Genomic DNA, 18,821 nt, shown 5'->3' with positions numbered 1-18,821 from the left:
TGTGTGGAATGATGTGTAGAATGATGTGTGGAATGTTGTGTGGAATGATGTGTAGAATGATGTGTGGAATGATGTGTGGAATGAGGTGCGGAATGATGTGTCAATAATGTATGGAATGATATGTGGAATGATGTGTGGAATGAGTTGTGGAATGAGGTGTGGAATGATGTGTGGAATGTTATGTGGAATGAGGTATGGACTGATATGAGGAATGATGTGTGGAATGATGTGTGGAATGTTGTGGAATGATGTGTGGAATGACGTGTTGAATGATGTGTGGAATGATGTGTCGAATGATATCTGGAATGATGTGTGGAATTATGTGCGGAATGATGTGTCGAATGCTTTCTGGAATTATGTGTTAATGATGTGTCGAATGATATCTGGAATGATGTGTGGAATGACGTGTGGAATGTTATGTGGAATGATGTTTGGAATGATGTGTGGAATGATATGTGGTAATGATGTGTGGAATGCTGTGTGGAATGCTATATGAAATTATGTTTGGAATTATGTGTGGAATGAAGTGTGGAATGAGGAATGGAATGATTTGTGGAATGATGTATGGAATGATGTGTGGGATGATGTGTGGAATCATATTAGGATGATGTGTGGAACGATGTGTGGAATGATGTGTGAATGAGTTGTAGAATGATGTGTGGAATGATTTGTGGAATGATGTTTGGAATGATGTATAGAATGAAGTGTGGAATGATGTGTTGAATGATGTGTTGAATGACGTGTGGAATGAGTTGTGCAATGAGGTGTGGAATGATGTGTGGAATGAGTTGTGGAATGATGTGTGGAATAATGTGTGTAATGATGTTTGTAATGATGTTTGGAATTATGTGTGGAATGAGGTGCGGAATGTGAATTGGAATTGTGTGTGGAATGATGTGTGGAATGATGTGTGGAATGATTTTTGGAATGATGTGTGGAATGAGTTGTGGAATGAGATGTGGAATGTGATGGAATGTTGTGTGGAATGAGGTGTGGAATGATGTTTGGAATGATGTGTGGAATAATGTTTGGCATGATGTGTGGATTGATGTGAGGAATGATGTTTGGAATGTTATGGAATGATGCGTGGAATGAGGTGTGGAATGATGCGTGGCATGTTGTGTGGAATGATATGTGGAATGATGTATTGAATGATGTGTGGAATGATGTATGGAATGATGTTTGGAATGATGTGTGGAATGATGTGTGGAATGATGTGTGGAATGAAGTGTAGAATAATGTGTGGAATGATGTGTTGAATGATGTGTGGAATGATGTGTGGAATGAGGTGTAGAATGAGGTGTGGAATAAGGTGTGGAATGATGTGTGGAATGATGTTTGGAATGATGTGTGGAATGATGTGTGGAATGATGTGTGGAATGACGTATGTAATGATGTTTGAAATTATGTGTGGAATGAGGTGCGGAATATGGTGTGGAATGATGTCTGGAATGATGTGTGGAATGATGTGTGGAATGATGTGTGGAATGATGTGTGGAATGAGTTGTGGAATGATGTGTGGAATGATGTGTAGAATGACGTGTGGAATGATGTGTGGAATGATGTGTGGAATGATGTGTCAATGATGTGTGGAATGATGTGTGGAATGATGTGTGTAATGATGTGTGGAATGAGTTGTGGAATGAGGCGTGGAATGATGTGTGGAATGTTATGTGGAATGAGGTATGGACTGATGTGAGGAATGATGTGTGGAATGATGTGTGGATAGTTGTTTAATGATGTGTGGAATGATGTGTGGAATGATGTGTGGAATGAGTTGTGGATTGAGGTGTGGAATGAGGTGTGGAATGTTATGTGGAATGAGTTATGGACTGATGTGAGGAATGATGTGTGGAATGATGTGTGGAATGAGGTGTGGAATGATGTGTCAATGTTGTGTGGAATGACGTGTGGAATGATGTGTGGAATGATGTGTGGAAAGAGTTGTGGAATCAGGTTTGGAATGATGTGTGGAATGCTATGAGAAATGAGGTATGGACTGATGTGAGGAATGATGTGTGGAATGATATGTGGAATGTTGTGGAATGAGGTGTGGAATGATGTGTGGAATGTTATGTGGAATGAGGTGCGGAATGATGTTTGGAATGTTGTTTGGAATGATATGTGGAATGATGTGTGGAATGATGTGTGGAATGAGGTGTGGAATGAGGTGTGGAATGAGGTGTGGAATGAGGTGTGGAATGTGGTGTGGAATGAGGTATGGACTGATGTGTGGAATAATGTGTGGAATGAGGTGTGGAATGAGGTGTGGAATGATGTTTGGAATGATGTGTGGAATGATGTGTGGAATGATGCGTGGAATGATGCGTGGAATGATGCGTGGAATGATATGTGGAATGATATGTGGAATGAGGTGTGGAATGAGGTGTGGAATGATGTTTGGAATGATGTGTGGAATGATGTATTGAATGATGTGTGGAATGATGTGTGGAACGTGGTGTGGAACGACGTGTGGAATGATGTTTGGATTGATGTGTGGATTGAAGTGTGGCATTTGGGTGGATTGTTGTGTGTAATGATATGTCGATAGGTGAATTGAATGATTTGTGGAATGATGTGTGGAATGATGTTTGAAATGATGTGTGGAATGATGTCTGGAATGATGTATTGAATGATCTGTGGAATGATGTGTCGAATGAAATCTGGAATGATGTGTGGAATGATGTGTGGAATGATGTGGCATGATGTTTGGAATGATGTGTGGAATGATGTGTGGAATGATTTGTGGAATGATGTGTAGTATGATGTGTGGAATGATGTGTTGAAAGATGTGTCGAAAGATGTGTGGAATGATGTGTGGAAAGAGATGTGGAATGGTGTTTGGCAAGAGGTGTGGAATGATGCGTGGAATGTAGTGTGCAATGATGTGTGGAATGCTTTGTGGAATGATGTGTGGAATGCTGTGTGGAATGATTTGTGGAATGATGTATGGAATGACGTGCGGAATGATGTGTGGAATGAGGTTTGGAATGATGTGTGGAATGATGTGTGGAATGAGGTGTGGAATGATGTGTGGAATGATGTGTGGAATGATGTGTGGAATGATGTGTGGAATGATGTGTGGAATGATGTGTGGAATGAAGTGTGGAATGATATGTTGAATGATGTATAGAATGATGTATTGAATGATGTGTGGAATGATGTGTGAAATGCGGTGAGGATTGATGTGTGAAATTAAGTGTGGAATGATGTGTGGAATGATGTGTGGAATGATGTGTGGAATGAAGTGTAGAATAACGTGTGGAATGATGTGTTGAATGATGTGTGGAATGATGTGTGGAATGAGGTGTAGAATGAGGTGTGGAATGATGTGTGGAATGAGGTGTGGAATGATGTGTGGAATGATGTATGGAATGATGTGTGGAATGATTTGTGGAATGACGTATGTAATGATGTTTGAAATTATGTGTGGAATGAGGTGTGGAATATGGTGTGGAATGATGTGTGGAATGATGTGTGGAATGATGTGTGGAATGAGTTGTGGAATCATGTGTGGAATGCTGTGTAGAATGACGTGTGGAATGATGTGTGGAATGAGGTGTGGAATGAGGTGTGGAATGAGGTGTGGAATGATGTTTGGAATGATGTGTGGAATGATGTGTGGAATGATGCGTGGAATGATGCGTGGAATGATGCGTGGAATGATGCGTGGAATGATATGTGGACTGAGGTGTGGAATGAGGTGTGGAATGAGGTGTGGAATGATGTTTGGAATGATGTGTGGAATGATGTATTGAATGATGTGTGGAATGATGTGTGGAACGTGGTGTGGAATGAGGTGTGGAATGATGTTTGGAATGATGTGTGGATTGATGTGTGGCATGATGTGTGGATTGTTGTGTGTAATGATATGTCGATAGGTGAATTGAATGATTTGTGGAATGATGTGTGGAATGATGTTTGAAATGCTGTGTGGAATGATGTGTGGAATGATACGTGGAATGAGGTGTGGAATGATGTGTGGAATGAGGTGTGGAATGAGGTGTGGAATGATGTGTGGAATGATGTGTAGTATGATGTGTGGAATGATGTGTTGAATGATGTGTGGAAAGATGTGTGGAATGATGTGTGGAAAGAGATGTGGAATGGTGTGTGGCATGAGGTGTGGAATGATGCGTGGAATGTAGTTTGCAATGATGTGTGGAATGCTGTGTGGAATGATGTGTGGAATGCTGTGTGGAGTGATTTGTGGAATGATGTACGGAATGACGTGCGGAATGATGTGTGGAATGAGGTGTGGAATGGTGTGTGGAATGATGTGTGGAATGAGGTGTGGAATGATGTGTGGAATGATGTGTGGAATGATGTGTGGAATGATGTGTGGAATGATGTGTGGAATGATATGTGGAATGATGTATAGAATGATGTGTGGAATGATGTGTGGAATGATGTGTGGAATGCGGTATGGACTGATGTGTGGAATGATGTGTGGAATGATGTGTGGAATGATGTGTGGAATGAAGTGTAGAATAATGTGTGGAATGGTGTGTTGAATGATGTGTGGAATGATGTGTGGAATGATGTATGGAATGATGTGTGGAATGATGTGTGGAATGCCGTATGTAATGATGTTTGAAATTATGTGTGGAATGAGGTGTGGAATATGGTGTGGAATGATGTGTGGAATGATGTGTGGAATGATGTGTGGAATGATGTGTGGAATGATGTGTGGAATGAGTTGTGGAATAAGGTGTGGAATGATGTGTGGAATGTTATGTGAAATGAGGTATGGACTGATGTGAGGAATGATGTGTGGAATGATGTGTGGAATGGTGTGGAATGATGTGTGGAATGATGTGTGGAATGATTTGTGGAATGAGTTGTGGAATGAGGTGTGGAATGATGTGTGGAATGTTATGTGGAATGAGGTATGGACTGATGTGAGGAATGATGTGTGGAATGATGTGTGGAATGTTGTGAAATGATGTGTGGAATGATGTGTGGAATGATGTGTGGAATGATGTGTCGAATGATATCTGGAATGATGTGTGGAATGATGTGCGGAATGATGTGCCGAATGCGTTCCGGAATTATGTGTGGAATGATGTGTCGAATGATATCTGTAATGATGTGTGGAATGTTACGTGGAATGATGTTTGGAATGATGTGTGGAATGATGTGTGGAATGATGTGTGGAATTAAGTGTGGAATGCGGTATGGACTGATGTGTGGAATGATGTGTGGAATGATGTGTGGAATGATGTGTGGAATGATGTGTGGAATGATGTGTGGAATGAAGTGTGGAATGATGTGTGGAATGATGTGTGAAAAGATGTGTGGAATTATGTTTGGAATGATGTGTGGAATGAGTTGTGGATGAAGTGTGGAATGATCTGTGAAGGAGTTGTGGAATGAGGTGTGGAATGATGTGTGGAATGAGTTGTGCAATGAGGTGTGGAATGATGTGTGGAATGAGTTGTGGAATGATGTGTGTAATGACGTACGTAATGATGTTTGGAATGATGTGTGGAATGAGGTGCGGAATGTGGTTTGGAATGGTGTGTGGAAAGATGTGTGCAATGATGTGTGGAATGCTGTGTGGAATGAGGTGTGGAATGCTGTGCGGAATTATTTGTGAAATGATGTAAGGAATGACGTGCGGAATGATGTGTGGAATGAGGTGTGGAATGATGTGTGGAATGATGTGTGGAATGAGGTGTGGAATGATGTGTGGAATGATGTGTGGAATGATGTGTGGAATGATGTGTGGAATGATGTGTGGAATGATGTGTGGAATGATGTGTGGAATGAAGTGTAGTATAATGTGTGGAATGGTGTGTGGAATGATGTGTGGAATGATGTGTGGAATGATATGTGGAATGATGTATAGAATGATGTGTGGAATGATGTGTGGAATGATGTGTGGAATGCGGTATGGACTGATGTGTGGAATAATGTGTGGAATGATGTGTGGAATGATGTGTGGAATGAAATGTAGAATAATGTGTGGAATGGTGTGTTGAATGATGTGTGGAATGATGTGTGGAATGAGGTGTAGAATGAGGTGTGGAATGATGTGTGGAATGAGGTGTGGAATGATGTGTGGAATGATGTATGGAATGATGTGTGGAATGATGTGTGGAATGACGTATGTAATGATGTTTGAAATTATGTGTGGAATGAGGTGTGGAATATGGTGTGGAATGATGTGTGGAATGATGTGTGGAATGATGTGTGGAATGATGTGTGGAATGATGTGTGGAATGAGTTGTGGAATAAGGTGTGGAATGATGTGTGGAATGTTATGTGAAATGAGGTATGGACTGATGTGAGGAATGATGTGTGGAATGATGTGTGGAATGGTGTGGAATGATGTGTGGAATGATGTGTGGAATGATTTATGGAATGAGTTGTGGAATGAGGTGTGGAATAATGTGTGGAATGTTATGTGGAATGAGGTATGGACTGATGTGAGGAATGATGTGTGGAATGATGTGTGGAATGTTGTGAAATGATGTGTGGAATGATGTGTGGAATGATGTGTGGAATGATGTGTCGAATGATATCTGGAATGATGTGTGGAATGATGTGCGGAATGATGTGCCGAATGCGTTCCGGAATTATGTGTGGAATGATGTGTCGAATGATATCTGTAATGATGTGTGGAATGTTACGTGGAATGATGTTTGGAATGATGTGTGGAATGATGTGTGGAATGATGTGTGGAATTAAGTGTGGAATGCGGTATGGACTGATGTGTGGAATGATGTGTGGAATGATGTGTGGAATGATGTGTGGAATGATGTGTGGAATGATGTGTGGAATGAAGTGTGGAATGATGTGTGGAATGATGTGTGAAAAGATGTGTGGAATTATGTTTGGAATGATGTGTGGAATGAGTTGTGGATTGAAGTGTGGAATGATCTGTGAAGGAGTTGTGGAATGAGGTGTGGAATGATGTGTGGAATGAGTTGTGCAATGAGGTGTGGAATGATGTGTGGAATGAGTTGTGGAATGATGTGTGTAATGACGTAGGTAATGATGTTTGGAATGATGTGTGGAATGAGGTGCGGAATGTGGTTTGGAATGGTGTGTGGAAAGATGTGTGCAATGATGTGTGGAATGCTGTGTGGAATGATGTGTGGAATGCTGTGTGGAATTATTTGTGAAATGATGTAAGGAATGACGTGCGGAATGATGTGTGGAATGAGGTGTGGAATGATGTGTGGAATGATGTGTGGAATGAGGTGTGGAATGATATGTGGAATGATGTATAGAATGATATGTGGAATGATGTGTGGAATTAAGTGTGGAATGCGGTATGTACTGATGTGTGGAATGATGTGTGGAATGATGTGTGGAATGATGTGTGGAATGAAGTGTAGAATAATGTGTGGAATGATGTGTTGAATGATGTGTGGAATGATGTGTGGAATGAGGTGTAGAATGAGGTGTGGAATGATGTGTGGAATGAGGTGTGGAATGATGTGTGGAATGATGTATGGAATGATGTGTGCAATGATGTGTGGAGTGACGTATGTAATGATGTTTGAAATTATGTGTGGAATGAGGTGTGGAATATGGTGTGGAATGATGTGTGGAAAGATGTGTGGAATGATGTGTGGAATGATGTGTGGAATGATGTGTTGAATGATGTGTGGAATGATGTGCCGAATGATATCTGGAATGATGTGTGGAATTATGTGCGGAATGATGTGTCGAATGCTTTCTGGAATTATGTATTAATGATGTGTCGAATGATATCTGGAATGATGTGTGGAATGATGTGTGGAATGTTACGTGGAATGATGTTTGGAATGATGTGTGGAATGATGTGTGGTAATGATGTGTGGAATGCTGTGTGGAATGATATATGAAATGATGTTTGGAATTATGTGTGGAATGAGGTGTGGAATGAGGAGTGAAATGATGTGTGGAATGATGTATGGAATGATGTGTGGGATGATGTGTGGAATCATATGAGGAATGATGTGTGGATCGATGTGTCGAATGATGTGTGAATGAGTTGTGGAATGAGGTGTGGAATGTTTTGTGGAATGATGTGTGGAATGAGGTGTGGAATGATGTTTGGAATGATGTATAGAATGAAGTGTGGAATGATGTTTTGAATGATGTGTTGAATGACGTGTGGAATGAGTTGTGCAATGAGGTGTGGAATGATGTGTGGAATGAGTTGTGGAATGATGTGTGGAATGATGTGTGTAATGATGTATGTAATGATGTTTGGAATTATGTGTGGAATGAGGTGCGGAATGTGAGTTGGAATTGTGTGTGGAATGATGTGTGGAATGATGTGTGGAATGATTTGTGGAATGATGTGTGGAATGAGTTGTGGAATGAGATGTGGAATGTGATGGAATGTTGTGTGGAATGAGGTGTGGAATGATGTTTGGAATGATGTGTGGAATAATGTGTGGCATGATGTGTGGATTGATGTGAGGAATGATGTGTGGAATGCTATGGAATGATGCGTGTAATGAGGTGTGGAATGATGCGTGGCATGTTGTGTGGAATGATATGTGGAATGATGTATTGAATGATGTGTGGAATGATGTATGGAATGATGTTTGGAATGATGTGTGGAATTATGTGTGGAATGATGTGTTGAATGAAGTGTGGAATGATGTGTAGAATGAGATGTATAATGAGGTGTGGAATGATGTGTGGAATGACGTGTGGAATGATGTGTGGAATGATGTTTGGAATGATGTGTGGAATGATGTGTGGAATGATGTGTGGAATGACGTATGTAATGATGTTTGATATTATGTGTGGAATGAGATGTGGAATATGGTGTGGAATGATGTGTGGAATGATGTGTGGAATGGTTGTGGAATGATGTGTGGAATGATGTGTGGAATGAGTTGTGGAACCATGTGTGGAATGATGTGTAGAATGACGTGTGGAATGATGTGTGGAATGAGGTGTGCAATGATGTGTCAATGATGTGTGGAATGATGTGTGGAATGATGTGTGTAATGATGTGTGGAATGAGTTGTGGAATGAGGTGTGGAATGATGTGTGGAATGTTATGTGGAATGAGGTATGGACTGATGTGAGGAATGATGTGTGGAATGATGTGTGGATAGTTGTGGAATGATGTGTGGAATGATGTGTTGAATGATGTGTGGAATGAGTTGTGGAATGAGGTGTGGAATGATGTGTGGAATGTTATGTGGAATGAGTTATGGACTGATGTGAGGAATGATGTGTGGAATGATGTTTTGAATGATGTGTTGAATGACATGTGGAATGATGTGTGGAATGATGTGTGGAATGATGTGTGGAATCATGTGTGGAATGATGTCTGGAATGAGGTGTGGAATGATGTGTCAATGATGTGTGGAATGACGTGTGGAATGATGTGTGGAATGATGTGTGGAATGAGTTGTGGAATCAGGTGTCGAATGATGTGTGGAATGTTATGAGAAATGAGGTATGGACTGATGTGAGGAATGATGTGTGGATTGATGTGTGGAATGTTGTGTAATGATGTGTGGAATGATGTGTGTAATGATGTGTGGAATGATGTGTGGAATGTTATGTGGAATGAGGTGCGGAATGATGTTTGGAATGATAGGAATGATATGTGGAATGATGTGTGGAATGATGTGTGGAATGAGGTGTGGAATGAGGTGTGGAATGAGGTGTGGAATGAGGTGTGTAATGAGGTGTGGAATGAGGTATGGACTGATGTGTGGAACAATGTGTGGAATGAGATGTGGAATGAGGTGTGGAATGATGTGTGGAATGATGTTTGGAATGATGTTTGGAATGATGTATTGAATGATGCGTGGAATGATGCGTGGAATGATATGTGGAATGAGGTGTGGAATGAGGTGTGGAATGATGTTTGGAATGATGTGTGGAATGATGTATTGAATGATGTGTGGAATGATGTGTGAAAGGTGGTGTGGAATGAGGTGTGGAATGATGTTTGGTATGATGTGTGGATTGATGTGTGGCATGATGTGTGGATTGTTGTGTGTAATGATATGTCGATAGATGAATTGAATGATTTGTGGAATGATGTGTGGAATGAAATATTGAATGATCTGTGGAATGATGTGTCGAATTAAATCTGGAACGATGTGTGGAATGATGTGTGGAATGATGTGGCATGATGTTTGGAATGATGTGTGGAATGATGCGTGGAATGATTTGTGGAATGAGGTGTGGAATGATGTGTGGAGTGAGGTTTGGAATGAGGTGTGGAATGATGTGTGGAATGATGTGTAGTATGATGTGTGGAATGATGTGTTGAATGATGTGTCGAAAGATGTGTAGAATAATGTGTGGAAAGAGATGTGGAATGGTGTGTGGCATGATGTGTGGAATGATGCGTGGAATGTAGTGTGCAATGATGTGTGGAATGCTGTGTGGAATGATGTGTGGAATGCTGTGTGGAATGATTTGTGGAATGATGTATGGAATGACGTTCGGAATGATGTGTGGAATGATGTGTGGAATGATGTGTGGAATGATGTGTGGAATGAGGTGTAAATTATGTGTGGAATGATGTGTGGAATGATGTGTGGATTGATGTGTGGAATGATGTGTGAAATGATGGGTGGAATGATGTGTGGAATGATATGTGGAATGATGTATAGAATGATGTATTGAATGATGTGTGGAATGATGTGTGGAATGCGGTGAGGATTGATGTGTGAAATTAAGTGTGGAATGATGTGTGGAATGATGTGTGGAATGATGTGTGGAATGGAGTATGAGAAGAAGCTTGCAGGGAACATTAAGACGGATTGCAAAAGTTTCTATAGATATGTAAAGAGAAAAAGGTTAGTAAAGACAAATGTAGGTCCCCTGCAGTCAGAATCAGGGGAAGTCATAACGGGGAACAAAGAAATGGCGGACCAATTGAACAAGTACTTTGGTTCGGTATTCACGAAGGAGGACACGAACAACCTTCCGGTTATAAAAGGGGTCGGGGGGTCTAGTAAGGAGGAGGAACTGAGGGAAATCCTTATTAGCCGGGAAATTGTGTTGGGGAAATTGATGGGATTGAAGGCCGATAAATCCCCAGGGCCTGATGGACTGCATCCCAGAGTACTTAAGGAGGTGGCCTTGGAAATAGTGGATGCGTTGACAGTCATTTTCCAACATTCCATTGACTCTGGATCAGTTCCTATGGAGTGGAGGGTAGCCAATGTAACCCCACTTTTTAAAAAAGGAGGGAGAGAGAAAACAGGGAATTATAGACCGGTCAGCCTGACATCGGTAGTGGGTAAAATGATGGAATCAATTATTAAGGATGTCATAGCAGTGCATTTGGAAAATGGTGACATGATAGGTCGAAGTCAGCATGGATTTGTGAAAGGGAAATCATGCTTGACAAATCTTCTGGAATTTTTTGAGGATGTTTCCAGTAGAGTGGATAAGGGAGAACCAGTTGATGTGGTATATTTGGACTTTCAGAAGGCGTTCGACAAGGTCCCACACAAGAGATTGATGTGCAAAGTTAGAGCACATGGGATTGGGGGTAGTGTACTGACATGGATTGAGAACTGGTTGTCAGACAGGAAGCAAAGAGTAGGAGTAAATGGGTACTTTTCAGAATGGCAGGCAGTGACTAGTGGGGTACCGCAAGGTTCTGTGCTGGGGCCCCAGCTGTTTACACTGTACATTAATGATTTAGATGAGGGGATTAAATGTAGTATCTCCAAATTTGCGGATGACACTAAGTTGGGTGGCAGTGTGAGCTGCGAGGAGGATGCTGTGAGGCTGCAGAGCGACTTGGATAGGTTAGGTGAGTGGGCAAATGCATGGCAGATGAAGTATAATGTGGATAAATGTGAGGTTATCCACTTTGGTGGTAAAAACAGAGAGACAGACTATTATCTGAATGATGACAGATTAGGAAAAGGGGAGGTGCAAAGAGACCTGGGTGTCATGGTACATCAGTCATTGAAGGTTGGCATGCAGGTGCAGCAGGCGGTTAAGAAAGCAAATGGCATGTTGGCCTTCATAGCAAGGGGATTTGAGTACAGGGGCAGGGAGGTGTTGCTACAGTTGTACAGGGCATTGGTGAGGCCACACCTGGAGTATTGTGTACAGTTTTGGTCTCCTAACCTGAGGAAGGACATTCTTGCTATTGAGGGAGTGCAGCGAAGGTTCACCAGACTGATTCCCGGGATGGCGGGACTGACCTATCAAGAAAGACTGGATCAATTGGGCTTGTATTCACTGGAGTTCAGAAGAATGAGAGGGGACCTCATAGAAACATATAAAATTCTGACGGGGTTAGACAGGTTAGATGCAGGAAGAATGTTCCCAATGTTGGGGAAGTCCAGAACCAGGGGTCACAGTCTAAGGATAAGGGGTAAGCCATTTAGGACCGAGATGCGGAGGAACTTCTTCACCCAGAGAGTGGTGAACCTGTGGAATTCTCTACCACAGAAAGTTGTTGAGGCCAATTCACTAAATATATTCAAAAAGGAGTTAGATGAGGTCCTTACTGCTAGGGGGATCAAGGGGTATGGCGAGAAAGCAGGAATGGGGTACTGAAGTTGAATGTTCAGCCATGAACTCATTGAATGGCGGTGCAGGCTAGAAGCGCCGAATGGCCTACTCCTGCACCTATTTTCTATGTTTCTATGTTTCTAAGTGTAGAATAATGTGTGGAATGATGTGTTGAATGATGTGTGGAATGATGTGTGGAATGAGGTGTGGAATGATGTGTGGAATGACGTGTGGAATGATGTGTGGAATGATGTTTGGAATGATGTGTGGAATGATGTGTGGAATGATGTGTGGAACGACGTATGTAATGATGTTTGATATTATGTGTGGAATGAGGTGTGGAATATGGTGTGGAATGATGTGTGGAATGATGTGTGGAATCAAGTGTGGAATGATGTGTGGAATGATGTGTTGAATGATGTGTGGAATGATGTGCCGAATGATATCTGGAATGATGTGTGGAATTATGTGCGGAATGAGGTTTGGAATGATGTGTGGAATGATGTGTGGAATGATGTGTGGAATTATGTGTGGAATGATGTGTGGAATGATATGTGGAATGATGTATAGAATGATATGTGGAATGATGTGTGGAATTAAGTGTGGAATGCGGTATGTACTGATGTGTGGAATGATGTGTGGAATGATGTGTGGAATGATGTGTGGAATGAAGTGTAGAATAATGTGTGGAATGATGTGTTGAATGATGTGTGGAATGATGTGTGGAATGAGGTGTAGAATGAGGTGTGGAATGATGTGTGGAATGAGGTGTGGAATGATGTGTGGAATGATGTATGGAATGATGTGTGCAATGATGTGTGGAATGACGTATGTAATGATGTTTGAAATTATGTGTGGAATGAGGTGTGGAATATGGTGTGGAATGATGTGTGGAATGATGTGTGGAATGATGTGTGGAATGATGTGTGGAATGATGTGTTGAATGATGTGTGGAATGATGTGCCGAATGATATCTGGAATGATGTGTGGAATGAGGTGTGGAATGATGTTTGGAATGATGTATAGAATGAAGTGTGGAATGATGTTTTGAATGATGTGTTGAATGACGTGTGGAATGAGTTGTGCAATGAGGTGTGGAATGATGTGTGGAATGAGTTGTGGAATGATGTGTGGAATGATGTGTGTAATGATGTATGTAATGATGTTTGGAATTATGTGTGGAATGAGGTGCGGAATGTGAGTTGGAATTGTGTGTGGAATGATGTGTGGAATGATGTGTGGAATGATTTGTGGAATGATGTGTGGAATGAGTTGTGGAATGAGATGTGGAATGTGATGGAATGTTGTGTGGAATGAGGTGTGGAATGATGTTTGGAATGATGTGTGGAATAATGTGTGGCATGATGTGTGGATTGATGTGAGGAATGATGTGTGGAATGCTATGGAATGATGCGTGTAATGAGGTGTGGAATGATGCGTGGCATGTTGTGTGGAATGATATGTGGAATGATGTATTGAATGATGTGTGGAATGATGTATGGAATGATGTTTGGAATGATGTGTGGAATTATGTGTGGAATGATGTGTTGAATGAAGTGTGGAATGATGTGTAGAATGAGATGTATAATGAGGTGTGGAATGATGTGTGGAATGACGTGTGGAATGATGTGTGGAATGATGTTTGGAATGATGTGTGGAATGATGTGTGGAATGATGTGTGGAATGACGTATGTAATGATGTTTGATATTATGTGTGGAATGAGATGTGGAATATGGTGTGGAATGATGTGTGGAATGATGTGTGGAATGGTTGTGGAATGATGTGTGGAATGATGTGTGGAATGAGTTGTGGAACCATGTGTGGAATGATGTGTAGAATGACGTGTGGAATGATGTGTGGAATGAGGTGTGCAATGATGTGTCAATGATGTGTGGAATGATGTGTGGAATGATGTGTGTAATGATGTGTGGAATGAGTTGTGGAATGAGGTGTGGAATGATGTGTGGAATGTTATGTGGAATGAGGTATGGACTGATGTGAGGAATGATGTGTGGAATGATGTGTGGATAGTTGTGGAATGATGTGTGGAATGATGTGTTGAATGATGTGTGGAATGAGTTGTGGAATGAGGTGTGGAATGATGTGTGGAATGTTATGTGGAATGAGTTATGGACTGATGTGAGGAATGATGTGTGGAATGATGTTTTGAATGATGTGTTGAATGACATGTGGAATGATGTGTGGAATGATGTGTGGAATGATGTGTGGAATCATGTGTGGAATGATGTCTGGAATGAGGTGTGGAATGATGTGTCAATGATGTGTGGAATGACGTGTGGAATGATGTGTGGAATGATGTGTGGAATGAGTTGTGGAATCAGGTGTCGAATGATGTGTGGAATGTTATGAGAAATGAGGTATGGACTGATGTGAGGAATGATGTGTGGATTGATGTGTGGAATGTTGTGTAATGATGTGTGGAATGATGTGTGTAATGATGTGTGGAATGATGTGTGGAATGTTATGTGGAATGAGGTGCGGAATGATGTTTGGAATGATAGGAATGATATGTGGAATGATGTGTGGAATGATGTGTGGAATGAGGTGTGGAATGAGGTGTGGAATGAGGTGTGGAATGAGGTGTGTAATGAGGTGTGGAATGAGGTATGGACTGATGTGTGGAACAATGTGTGGAATGAGATGTGGAATGAGGTGTGGAATGATGTGTGGAATGATGTTTGGAATGATGTTTGGAATGATGTATTGAATGATGCGTGGAATGATGCGTGGAATGATATGTGGAATGAGGTGTGGAATGAGGTGTGGAATGATGTTTGGAATGATGTGTGGAATGATGTATTGAATGATGTGTGGAATGATGTGTGAAAGGTGGTGTGGAATGAGGTGTGGAATGATGTTTGGTATGATGTGTGGATTGATGTGTGGCATGATGTGTGGATTGTTGTGTGTAATGATATGTCGATAGATGAATTGAATGATTTGTGGAATGATGTGTGGAATGAAATATTGAATGATCTGTGGAATGATGTGTCGAATTAAATCTGGAACGATGTGTGGAATGATGTGTGGAATGATGTGGCATGATGTTTGGAATGATGTGTGGAATGATGCGTGGAATGATTTGTGGAATGAGGTGTGGAATGATGTGTGGAGTGAGGTTTGGAATGAGGTGTGGAATGATGTGTGGAATGATGTGTAGTATGATGTGTGGAATGATGTGTTGAATGATGTGTCGAAAGATGTGTAGAATAATGTGTGGAAAGAGATGTGGAATGGTGTGTGGCATGATGTGTGGAATGATGCGTGGAATGTAGTGTGCAATGATGTGTGGAATGCTGTGTGGAATGATGTGTGGAATGCTGTGTGGAATGATTTGTGGAATGATGTATGGAATGACGTTCGGAATGATGTGTGGAATGATGTGTGGAATGATGTGTGGAATGATGTGTGGAATGAGGTGTAAATTATGTGTGGAATGATGTGTGGAATGATGTGTGGATTGATGTGTGGAATGATGTGTGAAATGATGGGTGGAATGATGTGTGGAATGATATGTGGAATGATGTATAGAATGATGTATTGAATGATGTGTGGAATGATGTGTGGAATGCGGTGAGGATTGATGTGTGAAATTAAGTGTGGAATGATGTGTGGAATGATGTGTGGAATGATGTGTGGAATGGAGTATGAGAAGAAGCTTGCAGGGAACATTAAGACGGATTGCAAAAGTTTCTATAGATATGTAAAGAGAAAAAGGTTAGTAAAGACAAATGTAGGTCCCCTGCAGTCAGAATCAGGGGAAGTCATAACGGGGAACAAAGAAATGGCGGACCAATTGAACAAGTACTTTGGTTCGGTATTCACGAAGGAGGACACGAACAACCTTCCGGTTATAAAAGGGGTCGGGGGGTCTAGTAAGGAGGAGGAACTGAGGGAAATCCTTATTAGCCGGGAAATTGTGTTGGGGAAATTGATGGGATTGAAGGCCGATAAATCCCCAGGGCCTGATGGACTGCATCCCAGAGTACTTAAGGAGGTGGCCTTGGAAATAGTGGATGCGTTGACAGTCATTTTCCAACATTCCATTGACTCTGGATCAGTTCCTATGGAGTGGAGGGTAGCCAATGTAACCCCACTTTTTAAAAAAGGAGGGAGAGAGAAAACAGGGAATTATAGACCGGTCAGCCTGACATCGGTAGTGGGTAAAATGATGGAATCAATTATTAAGGATGTCATAGCAGTGCATTTGGAAAATGGTGACATGATAGGTCGAAGTCAGCATGGATTTGTGAAAGGGAAATCATGCTTGACAAATCTTCTGGAATTTTTTGAGGATGTTTCCAGTAGAGTGGATAAGGGAGAACCAGTTGATGTGGTATATTTGGACTTTCAGAAGGCGTTCGACAAGGTCCCACACAAGAGATTGATGTGCAAAGTTAGAGCACATGGGATTGGGGGTAGTGTACTGACATGGATTGAGAACTGGTTGTCAGACAGGAAGCAAAGAGTAGGAGTAAATGGGTACTTTTCAGAATGGCAGGCAGTGACTAGTGGGGTACCGCAAGGTTCTGTGCTGGGGCCCCAGCTGTTTACACTGTACATTAATGATTTAGATGAGGGGATTAAATGTAGTATCTCCAAATTTGCGGATGACACTAAGTTGGGTGGCAGTGTGAGCTGCGAGGAGGATGCTGTGAGGCTGCAGAGCGACTTGGATAGGTTAGGTGAGTGGGCAAATGCATGGCAGATGAAGTATAATGTGGATAAATGTGAGGTTATCCACTTTGGTGGTAAAAACAGAGAGACAGACTATTATCTGAATGATGACAGATTAGGAAAAGGGGAGGTGCAAAGAGACCTGGGTGTCATGGTACATCAGTCATTGAAGGTTGGCATGCAGGTGCAGCAGGCGGTTAAGAAAGCAAATGGCATGTTGGCCTTCATAGCAAGGGGATTTGAGTACAGGGGCAGGGAGGTGTTGCTACAGTTGTACAGGGCATTGGTGAGGCCACACCTGGAGTATTGTGTACAGTTTTGGTCTCCTAACCTGAGGAAGGACATTCTTGCTATTGAGGGAGTGCAGCGAAGGTTCACCAGACTGATTCCCGGGATGGCGGGACTGACCTATCAAGAAAGACTGGATCAATTGGGCTTGTATTCACTGGAGTTCAGAAGAATGAGAGGGGACCTCATAGAAACATATAAAATTCTGACGGGGTTAGACAGGTTAGATGCAGGAAGAATGTTCCCAATGTTGGGGAAGTCCAGAACCAGGGGTCACAGTCTAAGGATAAGGGGTAAGCCATTTAGGACCGAGATGCGGAGGAACTTCTTCACCCAGAGAGTGGTGAACCTGTGGAATTCTCTACCACAGAAAGTTGTTGAGGCCAATTCACTAAATATATTCAAAAAGGAGTTAGATGAGGTCCTTACTGCTAGGGGGATCAAGGGGTATGGCGAGAAAGCAGGAATGGGGTACTGAAGTTGAATGTTCAGCCATGAACTCATTGAATGGCGGTGCAGGCTAGAAGCGCCGAATGGCCTACTCCTGCACCTATTTTCTATGTTTCTATGTTTCTAAGTGTAGAATAATGTGTGGAATGATGTGTTGAATGATGTGTGGAATGATGTGTGGAATGAGGTGTGGAATGATGTGTGGAATGACGTGTGGAATGATGTGTGGAATGATGTTTGGAATGATGTGTGGAATGATGTGTGGAATGATGTGTGGAACGACGTATGTAATGATGTTTGATATTATGTGTGGAATGAGGTGTGGAATATGGTGTGGAATGATGTGTGGAATGATGTGTGGAATCAAGTGTGGAATGATGTGTGGAATGATGTGTTGAATGATGTGTGGAATGATGTGCCGAATGATATCTGGAATGATGTGTGGAATTATGTGCGGAATGAGGTTTGGAATGATGTGTGGAATGATGTGTGGAATGATGTGTGGAATTATGTGTGGAATGATGTGTGGAATGATATGTGGAATGATGTATAGAATGATATGTGGAATGATGTGTGGAATTAAGTGTGGAATGCGGTATGTACTGATGTGTGGAATGATGTGTGGAATGATGTGTGGAATGATGTGTGGAGTGAAGTGTAGAATAATGTGTGGAATGATGTGTTGAATGATGTGTGGAATGATGTGTGGAATGAGGTGTAGAATGAGGTGTGGAATGATGTGTGGAATGAGGTGTGGAATGATGTGTGGAATGATGTATGGAATGATGTGTGCAATGATGTGTGGAATGACGTATGTAATGATGTTTGAAATTATGTGTGGAATGAGGTGTGGAATATGGTGTGGAATGATGTGTGCAATGATGTGTGGAATGATGTGTGGAATGATGTGTGGAATGATGTGTTG

Source organism: Pristiophorus japonicus, unplaced genomic scaffold (genome assembly GCF_044704955.1).
Source record: "Pristiophorus japonicus isolate sPriJap1 unplaced genomic scaffold, sPriJap1.hap1 HAP1_SCAFFOLD_46, whole genome shotgun sequence".
In the NCBI taxonomy this organism is placed as follows: domain Eukaryota; kingdom Metazoa; phylum Chordata; class Chondrichthyes; family Pristiophoridae; genus Pristiophorus; species Pristiophorus japonicus.
This window is presented reverse-complemented; position numbering follows the sequence as displayed.